Raw genomic sequence first — 21235 nt, 5'->3', positions numbered from 1 at the left:
ACGCACTCAAAGATTATGAGGCATAGGTACATTTGTCAGAAAAAGCCAGCATATCAAAGATATGTTTAGATTGACACATCAATTAAAGATAATTTATAGCAAAATGGATAAACAATACATCAATATCCTGCATGCACCAAAGCTGGAGATGGGGTTATAAGGCAATCATTTAAACAACTGATTGAAATAATTTATAAATTAGAGAACACTATTTGCACAACACTAGGGAACAAATTAACCTTATTGAACGTTGCGAATGGCAAGGCTGTCAGTAGAATGTCACAAATTTCTCAACTCTTTCTTTCTACAAAAATACTAATCCTGCAACTTTGCTTAAGACCCAGTTCTCCATTTCGTGTTGGCAAAATATTAATTTATGCCATGCCCAATGCCAGTTATCACAAAATTGATTTAAGAGCAACATAAACCAAGAACAATAAATATCATTTTTAAGCCAAAAAAGCAATTATTTGAATAAACCGTGACATGATGAGTAAATTGTCTCCAAGAAAAACTGATTAATTTAACAGACACTTTAAATAATTAGTTAATACATGTATCATAGGTGTTTCTTAATAATGTAATACAGTTTATCTGTCACAATGTTGCAGCTACAGCTGTATGATATTACTACACACAGTATGGGTTGCAGAACTCAACTTCCAAATCAGTTTGTTCAATGAACTTTGTGCAGAAATTATTATGGCATCAAGTTGTCTGTGAATATAGAGAAACCAAACAAAGCATTACAATCTTAAGTAATAAATTATTGAACTCTTTTACATGTATGTACAATGTATATTCCATTAATATTGGGGATCTCTCAGAAGCTACATCTATGATGATTTAATTTGCACCCAGTGCACTTTTTTATGGAACTTTTCACACATTAATATCTCTGTTATGACAGCGGTCTCTGTGTTCTATAACAATTAGTACACAAGAAAAATACACTCAGTAAAATATTGTTTACAATAAAAATCAATCCCTATAAGCAATCATAAGGACCTTCAATTTATATTTCTTTAGAAATATCTCACCTGGCCATGGTTGCTTTGAAAATCTTTGCTGTTTTAATCCAGGTTGCCCATGTGTACACTGTTCATATATTGACTGACAGGAACAGGGATGTAATCATACTGTATATCGCTGCTACTTGAACACCACTGAACATACAAAGACATATCAATTATAATTTATAACCAACAGATGACATTCCTTTCATTGATATACAGTGTCCTTCATTACTAGTTGTTTACTGAGTGTCTACAGTAGTGAATCAAATGCTAGGGGGATGGCACCAAAACTTTCACAGTGGCAGGCTCTGTCCTGAGATGCAAAGCAAACATATATAACTATTATGAACTTGGCGACTTGCTTTTGAGCGCACATGCAATTTGCTTTAAACAAGAAACTGGAACATTGCAGTACAACAATGTGCATGTAGTCCCAATCAAAGGGCCATCCAGGCTGTTTGGTTGTACATATAACTGAAAATCAGACTTTGTCAGGATAAATACTGATGTTCTTGCTGACTTAATCTGAGTGGGCAGTTCCAGAAGATATTCACATGCAATGTCTGAGAAATCATTAATTACAAAATATGCTTTAAGAAATATCTTACCTGGTAAGGCCAACTTTCAGAAAGTTTTGTAATCTAGACTGGCTGGCCAGTTCATACATTTGACAAGTTCATAACAGTTAAATTTGTGCGCTTCAACATCACATTACAATGTACATGTAGTAGCGTTGGTCAACTGAAAACAGCATAATTTGGTTAATTAATTTACACTGTACAATGTTTGGTTATATATTGGTGTATATCGTTGCACACCAACAGATGACTATTAAAATTAATTTACAGAACATATTGGCAGCTAAATCATAACAAGTGAAAAATTGAGCATGAGCCATTTACATGTACATGTAACAGCCCTCACCTCAGAACTGTCATAGATATAATATATTTTCAAACTCGCTGAAATTTCAGATTATTCAATATTAACATGCACGTACATCTTTAACAGTGTGTTTGCTTTACATTCACTTTACACACAACCGGTATCCACCATAGGCAGACTTTTAAGTTTGCCTTTGAAAATAAATTGCATCATCTAATGCATCTTTCATTACCTATTCTTGTGACGAAGTGACACAAAATCCAAGTACAAGAAGTCATAAGCATAAAACTAACTTAATTACCTGGTAATGCTTACAGCACCTCTTACTGTCTGCATATGCCGTCCATAAACTGGTACTGCCTAGACAATACTCATTATTTTTCTGATCACATCTTTTAAAATGTCACTGTTATATAATTTGTCCTGAAAAGGCAAATGCATGAAATGTTATGCCTTTGGCACTCACCACATACCTTTACATGATGTACAATGTACACCAAGTCATGATCGACATTCACAATTCTTTTTACTTTCATTGTAACTTTTTTTGTAACTTTTTGCAGTGTCATTTTCCCACACTTGAAGACAGGACTTCCACATTAGGTGGTAATTCTCTATGAATTCACAGGGAGTGATAACAATTAAATGGTGACTAACTTTAGCAAAGGAGGCATTCAAATGTCAGATTTTAGCGTTAACTTTCTTCGACGAGCAAAAAAGTAAAGCACAACAAAGAAAACAGTCAGTGACATTCGGTTAATAAGTTAGTCAATCAAAAAATTAGTGTGAAAAAGAGAGCAGAGAGAGAGAGTGGAGCGAGGAATGCACTCTCACCAACTAAATTTTGAATGTACATAAGTAAAAGTTATTTTTATTACCGAGAAATGGTCAGGGCAAGGACTTCTATGCCCTAAATTTTTTCTACGTATGTAAATGTCATTTTCACTGTTCAAGTTACCGAGCACAGCTCTAAGCATTTTTTTAAATTAGTACTATCTCACTGTTATGGAACATTTCCATAACTGTAAATACCACACTAGGGAATAACATCTCATTAGGAAAATAGGGGCCATGTACCCCCAACCAAAAACAGTGGCACTAATAAAATGAAATAGCAAATCAAAATCGAAGTAGAGCTTTACTTGCCGACAGGGTTTACATGCATAATCGTCTACTCGACATTTCGACTACAAGCATTTCACCAAACCGAACTAACTGGACAACAACAAAATAAAACGAGGAAATCTACATTATAAACACAATATGCATATCATTACAGCTGAGTATCAAACAGCAAATCCCTTCCCAATGAAGGATGACTGAATGAAAGAAAGGATGAAGAAAATTCGTTTAAGCTTGCAGTGTTAAAGTTTAACAATTATTCACGCTTAAGCATAGATTTGAATATCACAGTGTGTATTTTTGCCGACGGTTTAATTTAGCTTTGCAGTCATTTTATCGGCGGTAGCTTTATCAGTCTTCAACCAAATTAACCTGGAAATTCCTCCCAAGCATTTCGTCAAACCGAATAAATTGAACTAACAAAACGAGGAAATACTTTGTAATCACAAGATGTAAATATTCACATAGGTACGTCAAAAGTAAATTTAGCAAATCCTGTTCGCTTCGGCTTAAAATGGTTTGTTGACCTATCTTGGTTTAAGAAATTTTTGTAGTCTAGGAAGCGGTTGTGCCAATTAACACAGAGAAAACTTCAAAACTCGCCCGGTAGTGTTTACAAATACAGATTTTTTTTTTAAACGTGACGACGAAACTCGAGACAAAACTTGATTTGTTTACAATATGCAACTTACAACCTCGATCCACAAAACCACTCAAGTGTTATTGTTATGAGCGAAATTAAACCTATGTAATTTACAAAATGCCTCACAGCATGGCTTCAAATAAGGAAGACTTTAAAAAAGGATTCCTACTGAAAATAAGCTTATCTCGCCGAGGCAACTTCATAATTTCCATAGCAAACGCCACAACAAACGTCGCTTACCTCAAGTTGGCAATTCACTTCGGCCAGTGCAAATCTTCCAGGCAGAAACTTGCTGCAAAAGTTGTGAAGACTGAACGGAACTGATCTAATCTTTTCGATAGATCAACGAATCAACCACTTTTTTCCGCTGTGTTTTCTGTTTTACACTAAACACACAGTTCTCTAGTTCGTCACCTGATTTTAATCATGTGACTTTTCTTGCTCGGCTGCACAGCATCTCGACGCGCGAATTAATTGAGCGGTTCTACAGTCGTCGGGTATTTCGTCTCCTCTCTATAGTCCTCGTTACCTTTGCTTCACGGCATTGTTCCGTATTATTTCATCCCCTTTCTCTAGTCCTTGACTCGCTATAATTAACGGCAGTGTTCAGTACTGTTTCACCTCCTTCCCCAGCGCTGGCCCGCTCTCTTTCACGATCTTCTTCGCTACTTCTTTGCTACTTCTTTGCCTGTAATTTCTTGCATTCCGTTTCTGTTTTATGCTTCAGTGCAACCCCATCTTAAAAACGTTAGATCAACCTCCGCTATTATTTGTTGATATGGCAAATAGAAATGAGTTTTCTTTTCTTTAAAAATCCCGCCAAAAAAAGATGGCATTCCTCGGTTCCCCCGTTTGCGCTACCGCGAGGCTCCTCTCCCCCTCCCCCAGAGTCTGTACGGACGGCGTTCGCTCGCTCGCTCGTACGGTGACGTCATAACCAAATTTTCTCGGCTTGATGGGTTTACCAAAATTTCTAAGGTATGGGGCTCTGCTCGCGCGCCTTCGGCGCGCGGGAGCTCCGCTATTAAAATTCAGCCTAAAACAATAGACCTCAGCACGAGGCTCCAATCCGGGGAATAAACTCCACAAACTCTGTATTTATTCCCCAGGGCCTCGTGCTGAGGTCTATTGTTTTAGGCTGAATCTTAATATATCAAAGTTATTCTCTCCTTAAACGCTTAATCTACCCTTTAGTTATTTTAAAAATTATCAAGCAACTTGTCTAAATTGTAACCGGTATAAAATGCACCTAAGTAGATTGAATAAGAGAGTGGTCAACCAGCTAATTTTGGCTTTTTTTGCTTATGGCGTAGTTTAAATGGCTAATTAAGCCATCCTCGTTCTTGGAGCTCTCGCTCGACATTTTACAATGAGTGCCTCGCTATATATAAAAAAAATTATTCGGCTGTGTATAAAGTCGTCTTTGTTGGCAATAACGAGTGCGTTTTTGAGGCGGGAAACACACTTTTATCAAAAACAGGACGGTGAGAATATGGCATGTGAAACACAAAAAAAGCAAATGAAAATTCACAGTCAAATACTTACTCTTACAAAGTTGTGATCCTTAATAATAATAATAATAATAATAATAATAATAATAATAATAATAATAATAATAATAATAATAAAAAAGCAGCTTCGATATTACTTGTACTCAATGTTGAATGTATAAATTATTTTACCAGCTATAACTGAATTAACAGATGGAGACCGGGGTTACCGTCACTCAGAGAAGTCTCATTATCTTTGATGTTGACCCCAGCAAGATTTTCAGGGAAAAACACGATATTTACCATCCTTGGCACTTCGAGGTTAAAGTTCTCCTTGAATGATGACAGATCAATTGGCAACGGTTTCGCTTTACAGTTCTGTCCTGGCATATCCCGTATACAGGAACACAAAACTGCTGCTAAAAGAAAATCGAACTTTCAGTTTACACGACAGTCGAGCTTGTTCAGACAACTGGTTGTTAATTAGAACCGATCATGGAAGCAAACAAGAAAACTTCCTCCAAATGTGGCGACGTTCTCCACAGAGGTTCTTCGTTTCTGTCCTTTATTTCGTTTTTGTTGATTGTTGCGCTGTTTTTGAGAATGGAATCGATAAACAGGAAAACAGAGATGAACGAACTGCGAATTTCGAAACTGGAAAGCGGCATCGATATCGGATCACTGCAGTCAACAGACCATAAAAACGACGATATGGAAACACCAGAAAGTAAGTACAAGATCACACTTTTTCACCGCTATATAATACAAGATTCTAATAGGGAACTGTTTAGCAACTGCTCGCATGCATGTGCATTTCACAGCCGGTGCTGCTACATTTTGTCGGCGAAAAAGCCGGCGACGACACTAGTTACCATGTTGACCGTTTTCATATATAGCCATGGTTCACGGTTGCAAACACTAAGTGTAGGCGTATGTTTTAATAATTATGGACGAGTTTTGGTGAAAACGAAACGTTAAAATCATCACGACATTCCTTTACAGTACCGCCGTCAATGCACTGTGAGATCAGATATAGAAAAATTCAAGCGCCTGGACTCGACAATATTTTGTGGTTTTTTTTTTTTTGCGGCTTGTAATACGACTCGTAACTTCTTGCGGCTTCTTGCGCTGAAATATTCAACTTCTTGCGTTTCCAAGTTCTCGCGGGTAAACTGTGGAACACCACATTTTCACTTCTTGTGCTCGCTTGCGTGTTATTGCGGCATGAGAACTTCTAGCGCCAGTTCTTGCACGTGCATTATTTTCGGGCTGTAATGCAGTTTAGTTAACTGCTAAAGTCGGCGAATTTTTGCGTAGAAGCTAAGCCTGTTGTTGCCATGTAGAGAAACGTTTCTTGTCAGCAATGAAAGAAGTAGCGCAAGTTATACGTTAAGTTATATATATACGTGACTGATCGAGTTACAGGAAACGTGTTTATAACCTAAGTGATCAGGTGATACTGAAATCAAACATTCTGTACCGCTGATTAGTCGAAAGAGACCACGGTCTCCACTTCTGTCTTCGTTATTTAATGCAGTGCTTTCTTAAAATAATCCAATGTTATTTATATAAAGTCAGGATGTATGTAATATTTCAAAACATGCATTTTTGTTTAGGTATGAGAAACGAGTTTTAAGATCAGGGCAATTGTGCAATGGTAGTGACTGGTGGGAATTCACTAAGCTAGACTTGTACGTGTTTAGAAAGTTTCAAGAATAACCAGCCGCGTTGTTTTGTTGGCGGAGGCCAATGTAAACTTATATTCTCTGTTAGTTTGAGAAGTCTTTCTTTTAGCGAAATTTCGAAAAAGAAAAGGAAAAAGAAAAAAGAAAAAAACACTTTAATTTGAGCTATGTCGACCCGTGCCATCTCTCTAATAGACAAACTTGTATATCAACATACCTCACCCAAAGTATACCATCCACGATGGTAGAGCTTCAAAATAGGCCTCTCGCCGCTGTCTTTTTACCGAAAAAATGATATAGCTTATCCATTAAATTTGAAGAAAAGAACTCAATGAACAATCTCGGCTGTAAGAGATAAGAATAGAATTGTAGTCTTTCAACTATATTCCTGTTCTGGAGGTTAGTGAAGGGGAGAAAGAGGGGTTGTTTCCATCTAAAACATGACAGGTACACTCTCTCAGTTTTTTTCTCACGAATTACTTGATTTTTCGCCCTGTTGCCAAATTAACTGCCGTCTAGATATGTCCTGTGTGAAGTAGAAGCAAGTGATGATGGCTTTCAGCAGATAGGAAGTTCTAATCAGAGCAATTAAAACAAACTTGGAATTCTTCATTTAATTTCTTGTAATCAGTTGACGACAAAATGGCAGCGTGTACATAAAATACTCTGTATTAACAGGTATACAAAGTAATGCTCGCATACGATAGAAATGTGGCATGGCTCGATAAACAAAGGCGGTTTACTGGCGGTTTCTGTGTATTTGTAGCTTCTCGTCGAATCGAGTTGGATACAGGAAAGAGTAATCAATAAAAACAAAGCTTGAAAACCGTTTTAAGAGTGTTGATGCTCAGTAATATGTAAGCTTAGGTACCGCAGAAAATGGTGCAAGCAATGTTACACTCTAATGTTGACTTGACTAGCCAGGAGTACAACAAGGAAAGAATTCGTGTTTAGTTTTAAGCCCGAAAAAATTTAAAATGCTTGTAAGTCAACAAGATTGCTGCCCTAATGAGAAAACTATCTCACTCAATTTTTAAGTAGAATCACTTTACTTTTTGCCTCGCCGTAACATTACATGATCAGAATTTTCAAAGCCTTAAAAATACTTTACTTATTGCAACAACTTACTCCTTCATTACTGTTTTATTACATGATCAGAAGTAAGCTTAGTTTCATTTTAGTTTTACATATTTGAATGAGTTTAAAGCTTTAAAACGCTTATATGTTGAAGAATTCGTTTGTTCTTGTCTTTCATCCGTAGCTGCCCAGAAAGACTAGCGCTGGAGAATAATTAGCAGAAATCTTTGTTTTCAGTACGGCGAACAATGTCTATTGACCGGTTAACTGCGCATGCCATTTAGTTATGTACAATGCGTTACGATGTTGTTCTCAATCGTAGCATATATATTTTATCCACTTAAATCATTTATTTACTTAGTGTCCTACACAGACGTGCTTTGGGTTCGTCGATGCTCAGCTTTGCGAAAGATAGTTTAAAAGCTATGATTCATTCCTGGTTTTACTTCATTTAATAACTCAGTCCAAAGGTCAAAAATAGACCACGTGATCCGGAGTCCAATTAATTTTTTCACTGTCTATCTGTCACTGTGTAGATGCTCAGAATAACGTGCAATTTCGTTCAGGACATCGTCAAAGAAACAAAAGAAATGTCTCAGAAACAAAATACTCAAGCAATATCTTTGCAGCAAGTCCGCCAGGAAATAAAGGAAAAATTAAATCAAGCTTGCACCAGCAAAGACAAGTTTTGCCAAGAAGGACCCCCGGGACCCAAAGGGGATCCCGGTTCCCACGGGTATCCCGAATATAAGGGAGAAAAGGGAGCCCCTGGGATTCCCGGCCCCCAGGGACCTCTGGGTCCTACAGGAGCTCCAGGCCCACGTGGAAATCAAGGACTTCAAGGAGCGCAGGGATTTAAGGGCGACATGGGCAAGCAGGGACCTGTTGGAACCCGTGGGGTAAAAGGAGATGTTGGGCCAGTTGGCCGTCCAGGAGAAAAGGGCTCGATTGGCTTGAAAGGGAACAAGGGGAACAGGGGCTATACGGGCCTTCAGGGACCAAAAGGAGAATGCGTTGTTGACCCAAAGATCAATATATATCCAGTGTCCCAGGAAGTCTTTATCAACACACCGGCAATATTTTACTGCTGGGTTGACGGTCAGACATCTAGACAGATAACGTGGAGTAAGCTTGGAGGTGTCTTGACTAGCGATTCTTCTGTCAAATGTGGCGTTTTACATATCAGCAGTGTACAAAAGTCCCATGCTGGATCGTACTTGTGCACAATTGTCACAGGCTACGGAACTCTAAGAGCTATCGGCACTTTGGGAGTGAAAGGTAATATTCCTATTTGAAGTCCACACCTAAAGATAGTTTTGATTGCACGAGGGCAACAAATAGCACTGTAGATACACAAAAGGTCTAGATGGGGCTTTAAAAAATCATAGCTGACAATTTGTCAGACTGAGATCTAACTGGGTTACTCGGACAAAGCGTACAAAGATACAGGACTCGCTGAGAGGCTGTAAACCGCGTTTGAAATCCGAGATTGAGACTGAAACATTTTCAAACAGAGAGAGGAATGACACACGTAAAAACTAGACTTGAGTACTTATCAACAAGGATTACGAGATTTCGAGATCGGATCAAAACTTTCCAAGACCCACGAATTTCATTTTATCATGATTACCACAATCATGATTTCATTTAGTGAAAACAAACATCTGACAGTGAGCTATTGTATGTACTTTCCATGTCCGGTGCGTTTGGGAAATTGCATAAGTTATGTGTAAAGAGATAAATATACCTTGCAAATTTGTGGTTCACGACCTTTTGTCTTTCTTTCTTTCTTTCTTTCTTTCTTTCTTTCTTTCTTTCTTTCTAGAACTACCAGTGTTTACCAGGAAGGCTCCTTCGCAAGTTTCTGTCAGCCAAGGGTCAGACTTGGAATTATGTTGTGCAGCTACTGGGTCCCCGCGACCAGCTGTAGAGTGGTCACGCGGTCAACGATCTATTGATGTTACTTGGTACCAAACCGGATGCCTTACATTGAAAAACGTTAAAGACGAAAACACGGGAAAGTATATTTGCCGGGCTACAAACAGTCTTGGCTTTGCACTATTAACCGCAGAAATATTTCTACATCCAGGTTAGGTTAATATCTGTTTATATGGAAAGGGACGGATAATTTATTCACACATACATTCATACAATTATCAATCAATCAATCAATCAATCAATCAGTTTTATTTAGAGAGGGTGACAAATGACAGTAAAAACGGATAAACTAGTGTCTCTCTGTTTATTTATTTTACATCCCGTGTATGTCATTAATTATTCCTTTATTTATTTTTTCAAGCTTCCTGCGAGGCAATCAAGAGAAATATAAAGGGTGGTAGCAATGGCAAATACAAGCTGACAATCAATTCTTTCGCCTTCTGGGTAAGTTTAAAAACACGGAAGTGCACACATTAAACATCCTGCAAAAACTATAGATATTCTGATCGCGGTGATTCTTGTAAGATTCAACAAGAGACAATGATCTATTGTCTATTGGGTTCGATTGACTTATTAATTGATCAATTGACTGAATGATTGTCTGACTGACTGACAGTACGCATGATTGATTGATTGATTGGATTGACTGATTGGCTGACTGGCTAAATGAAAGATTGATTGTATGGTTGCTTCACTGACTGACTGAATGATTAACAGATTGAATGACTGATTGATTGTTTGTTTGTCTGCTTGATTGACTGATTGATTGATTAAAAATGGCTGACTGTAGGGATCGACAAACGCCGGTCGCAGACCTATTTGGCAAATCGCTCATATTTTGCGCAAAGATACCCTTAGTTGACCTATTTCTAATCAAAGTGGTTGTGAGCCACTGAACTTGGAAAATAAGTTATGAAAGAGCGTTATGAGGCATTGCACATCAAGGAACTTCTTGTGATGTGAGGGCAGTCTAGCTTTCGAACAAGCCTATAAAGCCTTTTCCTATTTAGGGGTGTCTTGCGATAAAATTATTTGCAAAATGAAAAAATTCAACGTTAAGAAACTGTTTGTTACTCCGGCCTGCGTACACGTTTTACATTACATGTATCTGTACATGTCTTCCTTGTACTGCAGTCGAAAACGGCAGGATCATTTTTTTTGGTCAAATGGTATAGACTGAGGAAGAACACTTGAGCCTGCGGTACGTACATATAAGACTAATACTCTCGCCATAAGGGAGTTTATGTACAAGTAACGTAGTGTGATAGGCGCTGGCTCGCCACGCGAGATATTGGAAGTTTGAATCCTAGTGGTGACTAGTGGTTATTTTCCCTTTTCTTATTCATTGTTTTTTACTTTTTCAGTGAAGAGAGAATTGTCTCGTTGTCTCGGGTACAAATCAAGGATTCTGGTCTCACTTAGGGTTTTGATGACAAAACGTCACCATTTTTAGCTGTCAGAGTATCCTTTAGGGTGCACTCGAGGAAATAATGATAAAAGACACGCTCTCATTTAATTTCCGTTTTCAAGCTTGATTTCTGCTGATCTCTCGGGTACGCGAGTCGAGTCTACAAGTGCGCGCCGGATCCTTTCTTGAACAGTGGCTAGTGATCGAACCTATTCCGTTTTAATTGGTATCTTTTAGGAGTCTAATGAAGCTCAAGCAACGTCCACATTAGTCTTCCTTAGGAGTTAAATTCAAATTTTACGACGAGCATCCCTTGCCTTTTCATATGGGAGTTCCTTCCCCCCCCCCCCGGTTTTCCAATGTCTAACGGGAAGTAAAGGAGTGAAGGAGTGATGAAGTGAAATTGTTCCACCACTACAACTTGGAAAATAATAAATATTTTCCAAGTTAAAAATCATATTTGGGGGTTCCACATTCGCAAAAGTTTGAAAGCGCGGTCAAAGTGCGGTTTTTCGCGAATAAAATGACCGAAATATTGTTGCAAGGACGAAGATATGTTGATATTGCAGTTTTCCGAACTATTTTAAAAACACTTCTGAAGCGTGTTAAAAATAGTGGCAAAATATGGGTCATGTGAAACAGCATAAAAATGCATCTGGTTCTTCACTTCACTCTTCGATTATTTTACTTTACAGCCTTAAATTGTCAATATTAGACATGCCACGTTTCATGATCAACTCTCAAGTCTATGCAACATATTCAGCTCAAATGACACATGATATATTCGCGAACTGATATATTCGGTTAACAAGTTTAATTAATAGGGGAATCCTTGTTTACAATATCTGCCTCATTAGGTTAAGCAATTCAGTTTCTGATGCAGCTACAAATAAATCAGTTCTGAATTTAAAGGTCATAGTATGATTAACTCTGCCAATGAATATGAGCCTGATGTGTTGAATACTTCTTGTGCAACACGGGTTTAAAAACTCAAACTTTTACAAAGAATGTATGAGCTTATTAGCGCTTTTGCCACCCACAAATTTTACAGTTTTTGAGAGACAATATGTCCAAAGAGGTACAAATTTTACCATTTTATAAGTTTTCCTAGCTCTTTAGCTGCCTGAAGTCAATTCATATCCAACATGTTCCTTCTGTACGCTAAGCCGTATTCAAATGAGCAAAAATGTAAACAATGACGTCAGCATGATCGAATATCCCTATTGGCTCGATTAAAATACAATCTAAAATTGATCTAAATCCCGTCTATTTATAGCTTAGGCCTTTGGAAAGATCCCCCTGCCTGTGATCACCAGTGTGATCCATTGAAAGTCGAATTTTTCTAGATGCTTAGTTTCTCTTATTTTTTGAAATAAGGAAGCCAGTATAAAAGAATTATAAATAAGTCGGCTGCTTCTTTGTGGAAAACTATTTTTCAGAAAATTCGCTGTTCTCGAGATCTATGCTTTTAGATGTTACAGAGTGATTAGTCTCTAAGGGCACTGTTGCGCTGCATCTGCAGGCAGTCTCGGAAACAAAGTACGAACTAGATCATCTATTTTTAAGTTGATAAAGGCAAATTAATCGCTGCAGCGAATTTGGAAAAGGTGACGATTCGGGCTTACGTTTTTCTTCCACGGGATCTTCCTCCTCCTCTCCCTCTCCCTCTGTACAGAAATATAACGGTCCCTCCCCCCTTGAAGAGATGCTTGCTAAATACGCAAGAAGCCAAACACTGACAGTTCTTAAAGATACTTTCGGCAAGTGCAGTTGTATGGAGTTGTATGCAGTCGTATGGAGCCTTTTTGCACATGGGTGGGAGAGGTATATCTTGTCCCAGAGCTTCTTCTTCCCACAAGCACTTTCAGACTTGTTAGTCTCTTTAGGGTACCTTCCATTGCCAAGGCACAGAGGTCGTACAGGTCATTCACCAAAGGATGCAAAAGCTGGATTATTTCTACAACTTCCTTTGCCTGACTAAAATTGCTTTCCTCTTCAAATGCCTGAACATGCATCTCATCAGGATCACTTTGGCGCACTGCGGCAATTTGGCGAGAGAAAAACTAGCAACCTGTTAGGCGGCTACAAATAATTCAGATGCCTGACAAAGAGGCATATCATCAGGATCACGGGCTCTGCGCATATCCCGCGCAACCATTTAGGCGTCAAGATTTCGGCCTGTCGTTTGGCCTATGCTGAGTTTTTTGCCATAAGATACGATTGCTGCTTGTAATTGACTGCCCTGAGAGCCCAGCCCTCTCTTAAAACAACAAGGGCTTCTTGGTGACCTACTGTGGCTTTGGGTAACGCGCCAACGCTTACTGCAAGCGGAGTTTGTATCCCATTTTGGCGAAGTCCATAAGGAAAGGTCTCTCCTGCGACTGAGTGCATTTCTCCAGAGACAAGTGCCTCTCTAAAGTAGACAGCCCATGAAAGACACGAATGCAGCCGCTTTGAGGACAATAATACACCCCTGCTGCATGGCCACCATCCATGGAAACATCAGCAGACGCTTCCTCTGTCACACCCGTTGATAATGGCACTGATGTCGGGGTCGCATGGTTCGTACTTTTTTAGAAAATGACCTGAAGTCTCCTTCAGAGAACGAAGCTTTCAGCAGAAATAAAGAAAGAGCCATGTCTGACTAAATTGCAAAGGAAACCTTGACCATTTGTACGTTCATTAAGCTAAATAGTATCAATGCAACAGCATCAGTTCATTAGAATAACACAGATACCTATTAGGGTAAAGCGTATGGACAATCTGCAATCCTTTCACCAGTGGTTCACTCTCACTGCAAGTTGACTGACTTGACTCGTGGCTCACAGCCACGCCCATCTAGTAGTATAAGTCGAAAAAAAACTTAAGATTTATCAAATATGATGAGCATTTCAGCCCGGCCGATTGCGTGTTGGGCAACACTAAATTACAATATGCAACAGCTTTTCCGGTTTAACTGTTTTTCCACGGTCAATGCAATACGCGCGCCAACAGGTAATTAACTCAGCGGAGCTAAACTAAAAGTTATTTAGCTTATCCCTGTGATACTTCGGAATCATGTTCAGTGTTAGAGAGACCACTCACATTCCTTGCAATCCCCCACGGCACAAAGATACCCGAAATTTCCGGGGTACTCCCCGCCCGTCCCCCGACTGTATCTACAACCAAATGCCATTCAAGAACAAGAAATAATAGCTCCTGGATAGAAAAATCATTTCAATCTACTATCACTACTTTAAACATTTAATCGGCTTATGTCAATTGCAAAATGTTAAACATTTGCGCAAGAGCAGTGAAAGCACGATTGGGCTAGTCGTAGGGTTGCGTGGCACTTTTTACTGGCACTTTTTTACGCGGCACGGTAAGGGACGGACCATTAGAAAAGTAATGGGGTTGGGAGGACTAAAAAAAGTCATGCAAGGGAGGGTAACTGGAAAAAAAAAAAAAAAAAGTCGTACAAGTGAGAAAAATTCCTGTGGAATTAATTGCAATTTCGGGCCTACGAACTGTACCCGCCTGAATGGCAACTTGGCAGCCACTTTATACTGTATACTTTATACTTGGTAGCCAATTTATACTTGGCAACTTGCAACTTAATAGACTTACACCTTGGCAGGCAATTTATACTGCATAGCAACCTCATCATGGACACTGGTAGCCAATTGCAAAAACCCTTACAGAAAAGCTCTTATGGATAGCCATGGCTTATAATTGATTAAAAAAAAAACCTATAAACAGCCGCACTGCTTGATTCGTTTGCATTTAAGCAAGCACTTACCGCGTTTTAAAAGCCTCGAAATATCGGAGTAATTTTACAACTGACATGTATAAATGACGATTGTGGACGCAGATGTGTACACTCGTAGCGAACTGTAACACTTCCCCTAAGATGGCCGCCTATATCAACTTTGGACACACGTTCTAACCAAAGACAGTCATGGAGGTGTTAACACAACTGTTGCGTTTAGCAGGGGTTGTTTCAATCTATTTTACGTTTTTGGCAAAGTAAACGACACATTATGACTCAAGTCCAATCGATACATTGAACATATGGAAAATCGTGGAAAACGCACCAAAAACGCTTCAATTTTGCAGAATTTTCTGGGGGGCATGGGCATGCCCCCAGACCCCCTTAGTTGAATAAGCCCTTCACCCCCATATTTGTTACCGGACGATCACTCACAGAACCATAGCTTAAACCTTGATTCAATGCGTGCCAGGAATGATTTTATTACAAGGGTAAGGGAACCAATAAAATTTATATTTCCATAAACATCAAATTAAAAAGCTAATGCAGCCCTATTTTAGGCAATAGCACTTGGATGTGTTTTATACTTGTTTATGTTTCCCCCGAGTATAATTTTGGTAGGAAAGCAAAACGACTGTGTGGAAGTTAAAAAAAAAAGTTTGCAGCCTGTTGCAGGCATTCAGATTGTGGTGCAGTGTCAAGATTAAGATTGCAGCAGTAGAATATTTGCCCCTCTAATCCTCGGTAGGAAAAAAGATGGCGATTGGTACATTTACCCACAGTTCTTAGCGCACGACAACTTTAAAATCGTTTATAAAAACGCACAGAAACGTTATAAAATCTTCAAACTCAGGACACTCAATGTCCTTTGTACAGGGACAAATATTATAAACATTTGGCTTTCTTATTGGCTTTTAGGCTGTGTTAGGTTCGCAAGGCATTGTGGTAAAATGTACAGCCGCCATCTTTTTTCCTACGGTGGATTCCCCCACCCCCCCCCCCCCCCGCCCTCCAAAAAACAAGAAAAGAAAATTCTTGCAGGGGACTTGCCCCCGAGAAAAAATCCTACAGAGGTAGTGGTCGTGAAGAAAAAATTCCTGCAAGCTGAAAAAGTCCCACCGTCCCCATCACTCTTCTAATGGTCCGCCTCTAAACTGATTCATGCGGCCCCTGATTCTTATAGCAGAAAGGTTGGCCGAAATTGGCAATGTGGAGTGGTATTGAGGGGAATCAACGGCTTTTAAGTATGTTTCCTGTAACATTTTTGGATTAAATTATTCGTATTAATATTTTGTCTATTTGCTTAGGGTCGGAGGGTTTCACTTCTAGCTTGTTTCCAATTTATATAGACGAAATTAATTTGGAATTTGCCATTACACTTTTAATAATACATTGCCGGATTAGCCTTCTTGAACTTGAACTTTGATCGACTGTTTACCAAATTAGAATAAGGGCGCGATTCTGATTTGCTTCAAGATATTTTAACTCGATTAATTTAAAGTCCTTTAACGTCCTTAATACTAAACAGCATTCCAAGTTGACCATCGAAAACATTAACGTTCCAGGAAATCTCTTGCGTTTGTAATGACAACCATTCACAGTGTTGTTTATACATAAGGGAATACCACCAGACGACGAACAAGACATGACGACGGACAGGAAACTAAACAGCGTTAAAGCGCAATGTTTCTAAAACGTCTAAAACAAGTTTTAAATATAGTGGGCATTATATATGTTCCTATGCTAACAGTGAATTGCCGGGATTTTAATTAATGATAGCAATTTACTTTCGCCATTGAAATTGATTTGTTTCTTTGTACAATTGATTTGTCTCGTGTACAAATATTGTGTTATTTGCGCTCAACACATTCACATAGATTTTCGTTTTTCTCAAAAGGAAATACTGCGAGTTCGAGCATGAAATTTGGTATGGCATATGTTAATAGTTACATTTTAAAGCTGAAAAGTAAAATAATTGAAAACTGAGGTACCAGATGCATTTTTTTTTGCCTATATTTTACCGCAATTTTTAACACGCTTCAGAAGTGTTTTTAAAATGGTTCGGAAAATCACTCTATCAACATATCTGAGATAAGTTTAAAAGGAAGAATGAATTAGAATGGTTGTCCCATATTTGTGTGAAGTTTGAAGTCAATTGAATTTATTTGCAGACTTAGCAGCGCTTCGCCCTCGCATCTTATTTCGGTCATTTTATTTCACGAAAAACTGCACTTTGACCGCGCTTTCAAATTTTCGAAATATTTCTACAAAACAAAAATTCGCTGGAACCTTTAAATATGATTTTTAGAAATAGGTCACCTAAGGGTATCTTTAGGCAACATAGAAGCGATTTGCCCGGCCGGGTCGTTGACCGGCGTTTGTCGATCCCAATAGTCAACCATTCTTAAATTGATTGACTGATTGACCAACCTTCGGGGTGGTTGACGTCCGTGAGTTATTTTAAAATTCCATTACATTTCTTAGCTACACGCTGCCCCGAAAGTGCCTGAAGTAATATGTCAAACACAAGAGACATTGATTTCGCCACATATCTGAACACCGAGAACAAAACGGACGCACAGCTAAACATATCTTTGACCAACCTTAGGGTTTTTGAAAAAGTCAAGGGAAAAAGTTTCTGTTAGTCTGCGAACACAGACGTATTTCCAGCTGTCTCTTATTTTCGACGGAGACAAGAGAGAGACTGAAATACTTCTATGTTCGCAGGCTAGGTCTTTATATTCTGTGTCTTATATTTTATTTAATCAATAACGAAAAGAAAACTAAAGGGAAAACGGAGAAATTAAATCGTAAAATGTACGCGATTTAATACCATTTATCCGTTAATTAACTGTTAATATATTTTTGAGTTCCAAAGTAATGCTAACACCAAGAAAAAAAAAAAATTTACTTGAACTTGACTACAATGATTACCATGTTTTCCTACATTTAAGCTATAGCACTCTCTCGTCACGGTCATGATTTTCTTTGTTTAAACCGTCAATGCGCGTCAGAAATTACATTATGGAGTTTACGAAACCACGACGGCAACGGCAACGGGAACGTCACTGAACAAAAGAATTAATGAGCAGTACTATGGCTGTGCAAGTGCGTTATAATTCTTGGTACATTTCTTTGCTGTCCTCTGCAAAACAACAACGTGAAGTGACCAAATTTTGCGTTGTCTGGAGAAGGTGAACTACGACGCCTAATTTTGAATTTTTATTTCAAATTTATCGCTGTGCTCCGGATTTAGTTTTGCGATAGTTTTGACAGTGAGAAACAAAGTAAACGATTTTAGAGTATCGCGAGATTCGAAGGTAAAATCATTATAAACTCATTTTTTGATTGTATTTACCAGATTTCAAGGATTTAGCTTAGCTAGAAAGCATCCAGCGCATTTTTATTTTGTCGTGCATTTCTCTACTTTTTTTCCTGGAAAGTTCGCGAAAATTATCGTAGTTAAACGCATGAACAATTAAAAACGTGACTGGATACTTTCTAGCAGAGCTACATACCTCACATTGCTATAATGCTATCCTTTGTCTAATATGGTAAAAGTGAAGCCTTGGAGCCGACTGACTCATAGCTGCCGGAGCTTATCCCGGTTTCTGTAGCATGAAGCGGCTGGGAGTATTTCTACTCCCCCTGGACGGGATGTTAGTCCATCGCAGGTCACTCTCCCGCAATTTGTTAGGTTTCCCCAAAAATTCGCTGGTACCCATTTATACTCCTGGGTGGAGAGAGGCACTGTGAGAGTAAAGTGTCTTGCCCAAGGCAAGAACACAACGCAGTGTCCCCGACCAGCTCGAACCCAGATCGCTCGATCCGGGAACGAGCGCACAAACCACGAGGCCACCGCAATTCTACTTGTCTAATACTGTAGCTTTGATATTAATATATTGTTTACAGTTTAATTTTTAAGAAAATTATTTGCATCGGATTCTCTTACAAACACTGTAATTTCTAACGTGTGTTGCCTTCTCGTCAAAATGGCTTCCAAAACCGTCACAGGTCGTAATCTCTCATAATCTCTCAGAACCGAAGATTCACGCAATCTAAAAATATCCCAAGTAATTTAAAGAATTTAAGGAAAATATTCTCTGAGGATTTGTAAGGGGGAGAGAACAGGAATGATGGACTAGCTTGTTTACCTCCAAAGGCAACGAAATGTTGATGATGTTTGTTTCAGCCAATAATATGACACTCAGGTAGATAAATTGAAAGCAAAAAAAATAAACCATTCCCAAGTTGAAGTGCTCTCGTGATTGCGGCGGTCTGTGTCTTGGTCCTTGTTTTCTCCTATTTCCTCATACTTCATTCTTCTTCATTCTCAATAACTGCTGACAATCCAGACAACGGTTCCACTGCTCCAGCTGAGATCTGTCTTTTGAACTTGGGGCTATTATACTAAAAATAGTCTGAAAATAGTCTGAAAATAACACGAATTTTAGCTTTCTGAAGAAAACGAAGAACACGCGTCTGGGAAGAGAGACTGGAAGATCGCGCTCTTTTCGCTTTGCACGCCGATTTTGCCTTTTTCGCCCTACGACAAGCTAGGTAGCATGTTCAGAGGCTATCGTGAAAGTAGTTTTAACCTGTAAACTAGGCTAAATTAATAAACGTTATGTTAACATTTCACTTAAATCGTTGCTTCAGACAAAAATCGTTTCTCATAATAGGTTTATTGTGACATGGCATCAAATGGCAAAGGATGGAATCTCATTGCCCGATTCTCAAATAATGACAACAAGAACTGGATGAAAGACAGTGGTTACTGGTGGTACGATCAGCAAGTTGTCATGGGAACAACAACTAATCCATCCATTAACGTCGACATGATATCACCAGCGTTCTGGTTGGTCAGCGGCAGCGAGTTCAAGATCACGCGCAGTGATGACCCCACTCATACTCCTTTGTTAAAGACCACAGGTAACTGTTTGGCTGGACAAACATTCCGATCAAAAATCACAAGTTACGACGACTTTAGAGGTGGAAACGTTTGGGCCAGTGACCAGTGCCTGGGAAGCTGCACGGTTCAATATGGCGGTCAGTACATGTCAACAGACGGGTTTCAACAGGCCGAGTGCAGTGGAAACATCCAAAGCGCCAACAAGATCGGCTTCTGGTGTGACTGGGGGAGTGGTGATGGATCAGTGATGATGATTGGTGGAGGAGGAACTTCTTGTGAACGTGCTGATCACGGGATTGGAATAACAGAAGATAGTGATGCTTCTTTTGTTGAAGACACAGCTGGAACGCAAACTGAATATGACTTTGGTTATGATGCTGAAACTGAAAATGCTCCAACCCAGTCCTACTCGTTAAATCTGTGGATTCGTTGAGTAGGACTAATCACAAGCTACATGTTCAAGAAAGTTACGTTTCAGATTATTGTTGAACTCTAAATTTGTCCTTATGAGATAAATGTTCATACAAGTGCCCATCAACAACTCTGCAAAGGATTTGACAAAATTAATTCAGTTTGACTCATTTTCGTTTACATTTCTTTTTCATAAGAACGTCATCAGACATTAGGAATGAAAAACGTTTTTAATCTGAAATCAATTTCTGGCCAGATTTCTGCTCTATACATTCAAATATTATCAATAACAGAGATACGGCAATAAAGTTTAATAACTAAGCTTGGCTGAGAAGTAATTTTTAATTTCTTGGGATAGAAGAAATGCAACAACTCAATTAATAATAATATTAATAAAATAACTTTAAAAAAAGACTCAATTAAGTTACGTTTTTGAACAGCTTTATTTTCTCAGTGTAAATATAAATATTGTAACATTATTAGTTAGTTAATATAGTTTGTTTTAGATGAGGTAACCGTTATAGTCTTGTTTAAATGAGACTGTAGGGTGAATGAGCTGTTAGGTTTTCGAGTTAAATCACAGTCTAGTTATGTCTAATTGTAGGACAGGAGAGATGAAGGAAGAATTTGCAGTTTACAGTTTGGTTTAAGGGAGAACACCAACAACAAAAAATCTATGTTGAAGGCCGAAAAAAAAAAAATAAGTAGATAAATAAACAAACGAAATCCATTAGGTGCTTGGGGTTTCTGGTTTTATGGTATTATTTAAGGGTAATGCATACGTGACGCGATTTCCGTGATTTTGGGTTTAAATGATAGTGATTTAATGATTGTTCAGTTCTATTGTTGATTTAGTAGTGACAAATATTTTGATAATTTTCATATAAGACCTGTATCTTT

At 38.6% G+C, this 21235-nt stretch overlaps 1 pseudogene across 1 annotated transcript; it reads left to right on the top strand.

Annotated features, from left to right (window-relative positions):
- The first annotated feature begins 5519 nt into the window (after positions 1-5519).
- Positions 5520-20532, top strand: LOC145495836 (uncharacterized; annotated as a pseudogene). The gene is made up of 5 exons (XR_014050477.1): positions 5520-5883; positions 8485-9196; positions 9744-10007; positions 10218-10300; positions 19695-20532. The product of XR_014050477.1 is annotated as an uncharacterized LOC145495836 (transcript).
- The last annotated feature ends 703 nt before the right edge of the window (positions 20533-21235 follow it).

The sequence above is a fragment of the Orbicella franksi genome, chromosome 8 (genome assembly GCF_964199315.1).
Source record: "Orbicella franksi chromosome 8, jaOrbFran1.1, whole genome shotgun sequence".
Taxonomy (NCBI): Eukaryota; Metazoa; Cnidaria; class Anthozoa; order Scleractinia; family Merulinidae; genus Orbicella; species Orbicella franksi.
This window is presented reverse-complemented; position numbering and strand designations above follow the sequence as displayed.